At 39.3% G+C, this 5,000-nt stretch overlaps 1 pseudogene; it reads left to right on the forward strand.

The window, feature by feature from the left end:
- LOC120571443 overlaps nt 1-5,000 on the forward strand; it is a 167,898-nt pseudogene that overhangs the window by 161,061 nt on the left and 1,837 nt on the right.

Genomic DNA, 5,000 nt, shown 5'->3' on the forward strand with positions numbered 1-5,000 from the left:
TCATTACAGGTAAATGAGTTTTAAATCATCTTGCTACACTGTAAATAATTTGTTGCTGCATTAAATTAAGTATGTCTATAATCCAAATGGCTGATACAGTCATTCCAACAGATAAATATTGAGTCAATTGCTTTGACTTGTGAAGGTGGAAACTGCATAACTTAATGTAGTAATGTTTTGCAATATGTTATTGATCACATTTTTTCATAGTGTAGTTCATTGTAATGCCACTGTGTTCTCTTTTCAGACGAGTCAAACTTTCAACGTGTGGCTCCAACAAGTTGATAATGTAGATGAGACCCTCCCGAGAAAAACGATATCTCTCAATCAGCAGATTATGCGCGGCTAAAGGATCCTGTCGATCGCAGAAACGTTGGCTTCCAAAAAAAGCTCTTTGAATTATTCTGGCACCTTCAGCAACAGGTTCCTGACGTAAACGGACAGCGACATGGCTGCGACAGACTTCCCATATCACCTCCGTTTATATAGCCGGGATCTAATCCTGTTGACATGAAATAAGCTCGCCAGCAGGTTTAAGATTGCGCACCTGTTGCTATGACAGCAAGTCCAGGATGAGCGTCGAAGAACTAAACAATCCAAGATCATGCCAAATCGCCAACAATCAAATCCAGCTAAGTGAGTTAGCGACGTACGAAGAATGGGCCCCTGATCCTGAGGGCCTTATTTTTCTATAATTTCAAACGTTGCATAAATTGATGTAGAAAAAGGTATAAATAGGTGCATACAAATTCAGTGTTTTAAAGCTCAAAAATGTCTCCTCACAAAATCTGGAAATAAAACCTATGCAATTGATTTGCACACACACACACAAACATAAAAAAAATGTATTTCAAAATAGGAAACATTTTATAAGGTGTCTATTCATAACAAGTTATGGATAATAATAAGAGTTATGGGCCGGGACTGGATTGACTTTCTGTTTCGGTTCAGATGCAGCCTGTTGTAAAACTGATAAAAACTGATAAGGGTTATGGCAGGGTAATGAAGGGTTATTGATTAGTTTTATAGTTAAAGAAATATAAATATAATAATGAAACTGATAAAAACTGATAAGGATTATGTTCAGTGTGACAGTGTTTAAAGGTCAGAGAGATGAACAGGAGGCTGGTGGTATGAAAGTTATTCTGATTATGGCTCTTTGTATTCTGTACTGATATAAAACACACACACACACACACACACAGACACACACACACACACACACACACACACACAGGATGTTTTAATATTAGTTGAAGGCGGTCAGCTCTGGAGTGAACCAGGTGCTATATAGGAATAGATGGATGGATAGATAGATGGATAGATAGATGGATAGATAGATGGATAGATAGATCAGCGTGACAGTGTTTAAAGGTCAGAGAAATGAACAGGAGGCTGGTGGTATGAAAGTTATTCTGACTATGGCTCCTTGTATTCTGTACTGATATAAAACACACACACACATACAGACACACACACACATTATTTACACATTATCACATGTCAGTCAGTCTGACTTATTTACTTTTAAAGAACATAATGTCTGTTTGTGTCTGTGTTTGTCTGTGTGTCTGTGTGTGTGTGTATGCGTAAGGGCGTGTGTGTGTGTACGTTTGCCGGGCGGGTGGGGGAATTGTATGCACTTTGTGCTAAACAAAGTCTGATTGATTTGTAATGCTGAAATCGTGTGGATAGCTGCATGCAGTATGGACTGTAAAGCTACTCAAGATGGGCTTCTCTCATTGGTCAATCCGTGGTTGATCATATGATGAATAAGTGTGGCCCCTGACCTCATCAGAGATGGCTCTCCTTCTTCCCTCCCTCCTCCCCTCCTCCTCCTCCTCCTCCTCCTCCTCCTCCTCCTCTGTCTCTCTCTTCTGCTCCTCCTGGTTGTTGTCCCCTGCTCTGCCTCCTCCTCCTCCTCCTCCTCCTCCTCCTCCTCCTCCTCCTCCTCCCTCCCTCCCCCTTGCTCTCTGTCCGTTGTTGGCATCCATTGTTCAAATCAGGTAGTCTGACCTTTGACCTGTACTGTATAGGCCTATACTAAAGCAGTGATTGGTTAGTGTTTAGTTAAGCATAATGTGTTTGCAAATGTGAGAAGTGTGTGTGTGCCCTGGTAAATAAGTGTAGCATTTTGATTGGTTGTGTTTAGAAAAGAAAGCAAGTCACTTCCTGTTAGATTTTTGTGTCTTAGGTAGAGAATTGTGTGTAATGTTTTGAAAAAAAGTGTTTTATGTTATTGAAAACTGAGTGAAAGGCTGAGAAATAGCTCATGGTTTTGGAGATTTGCGGGTATTTGCACTTTGAGTGAGAGGTTTAAAAAATCGTGTGACATGAAAAGATTTTGTGTGGAACCAGTTGGAAAAAACTGTAAACCGGCAGAATGTAGGCGGTCCACGACCTCTTTGAGATGCTCCACATGTTTCTCCCATGTTGTACTGTAGATGACAATATCATCAAGGTATGCACAAGCAAACTCAGACAATCCATAGAGTACCTGGTACCTACGAACCGAAATCCATCTGAAACAAACTAAACTGGAATTAAATAAAGAAGAAGTCAGAAGATATTAGAGTTGTGTAATGGCAAAATTACATTTAAGCATGATTCTTTTATATTCTTGTATTATTTCTGTTTTAGTTTCGCTCACGATGCTGAAAGTGAGTTTATCTCATTCTCACATGTTGATTCTGATTCTCACTAAACTACCGTGAGCAGATCGGAGCAGACTTTTTCATTTTTAAGTCCCAAAAACGCCATCGCCGTCTAAACGAAAGGCAAATCTGATGAAATATTTTGTCGTTTTCACTTGCGAGCGTTGTCGTGTAAACAGGGCTTAAGTTTCACTCAGGTGTTTGAGAGAGATAAGAACCAGTTATTGTTAAAGGGGCAAGCTTAAATAAATTTGATGGAAAAATTATTCATTGCTAATTTTTTATATATCCAGACTAAAATGACACAGTTCATGTTTTTTTTCCAAAATATATTTATTTTCTAAGTTACACTCTTTAATCTCCGGAGATACATTGCCCATTTAGGGTAACAATTTGCAATGTTTTCTTTTTTTCATAGTCCATATGACAACTTTTAAAACATTTCATGAACAATTAATTAGCTAAATTATTTGTGTGTGTGTGTGTGTGTGTGTTTTTTTTTTTTTTTTTTTGTGTGTACAATAGAGAAATTATTGGCATGGGGGGTTCCCTTCCCTCTTCCCTCCACTCATTTACTAACACACATCACCATAACACACATCATGTGGACACACAGATACAATATGTACAGCAAAACCACTACATCTTTCACCTAACAATTTGAAATACTCCTCTAATCATGACCTAAACATCTTCCCTCGTTTATTCTGGTTTGCTTGTTTATTCTGCTTCGCTCCTTCCTCGGCCTCATCACTAGAGCTGCCATTCAAATTGTCACTGCTGCTGTTGTCATCCTCACACTGTCCCTCTGTAGGCCTATACAGCTCATCTTCCTCGACTTCCTCACTGGATCCCTCCTCTAAATCTGATGAACCATCAGGTGGCAAAACTACAGACTTCACCTCTCTCTTTCTTGTACTGTAGAAACTGCTGACAGAAATTCCCTGAAAACGTGTACACTGTTGAATTCATCAATAATACACATTTGAGAGTAAAATAAAACGGTAATCAAAGTTGCACACCTTTATACTATTCAATATCTGTAGAGAACAGGCCTCAAAACATAAATATATCTGTGAGTGATCAGCCCTGTTAAATACCTTTTGATATGGGCAATGTATCCCCCAAGATACAGGCATTCAATGCCTGATAATCAAAGTTGTGAGAAGATTATTTTAAAAATATCCACAAGAACATGTAAAACTATCCTTAAAAAACTATTTTCTAAAACAAAATCACTCTAAAATATCATAATCGTGGAAAATATAAAAACACTTACCTCATGGAAAGTGTCTTTGTTCACGTATGCTGCCATTTTGGATTTTGATACAAATGTTTTGAATGTTGGCATAAAATCACATGACCTGATTAAATTACCCATCACCCCATCAGTGTTTCTCATCAACTGCAACCACATAATGCCCCTCCCCCCATAGCTCCTTCCCCTACAGCCTGTTAAATGACTGTATCCCCCAAGATACAGAAACTCTTTAAGGGTCACTTTATATTTTACTCTGATTCTGTCAAGGACTGTGGTTGAATTATTGTCAACAATATAAACTTTTATTCAACTTAATGAAGAGATATTTCTATTATTTCAGACATGTATTTTACCTAAAGGTGTCATATTATTCAATATCAATTGAGGAAGAGGTTCAAGGAATGTCTCTGATGCACAGAAAGTTAAGCTGAGTCATAAAATTGGTTCAGGCCTTCATGGGTTAAAGGTGCAGATAAGCAGGAACACAGGAAAGGTCACGAAACGGGGAAGAAGAAGAAAAGCACGCTGGCTTGCAGACTGCAAAATGCAACCGGGTGCATCAGGACACATTTATGGCATTCTTCTATTGACATTATATGTATTGGGATATACTATATTTTTCCCTGTCATACTAATGGTAGTATGGGCATTGCAACACACCCAGTCTCTCTCTCAAAGCACTCCTCTTGGAGGAATGAACAAAGCTTGATAACCCCTCCCTCCTCTTCCTCCTCTCAAACACAGCCAGCTCCACTCTGTGATCATATTTCCTTGTTCCCTCCCCTTCAGAGCAACAGTTTGCAGATGGGTGTAACCAACATGCTGGGGGAAGTACAACAGCGTATCACATGCTGTTATTACATCAGAGCTCAGACTAGTTTCATTTCTCAGGAAGTGAGACACAAGACAGTCAGACAGTCGTAGTCACTGAGCGAGAGGTGAAATGGCGCAGAAAGGAGTTCAGCTGGACCGGGAAACCTTCTCTTGTTCCATCTGTCTGGATCTACTGAAGGATCCGGTGACTATTCCCTGTGGACACAGCTACTGCATGAACTGTATTAAAGGCTTCTGGGATGAAGGGGATG

The sequence above is a fragment of the Perca fluviatilis genome, chromosome 13 (genome assembly GCF_010015445.1).
Source record: "Perca fluviatilis chromosome 13, GENO_Pfluv_1.0, whole genome shotgun sequence".
Taxonomy (NCBI): domain Eukaryota; kingdom Metazoa; phylum Chordata; class Actinopteri; order Perciformes; family Percidae; genus Perca; species Perca fluviatilis.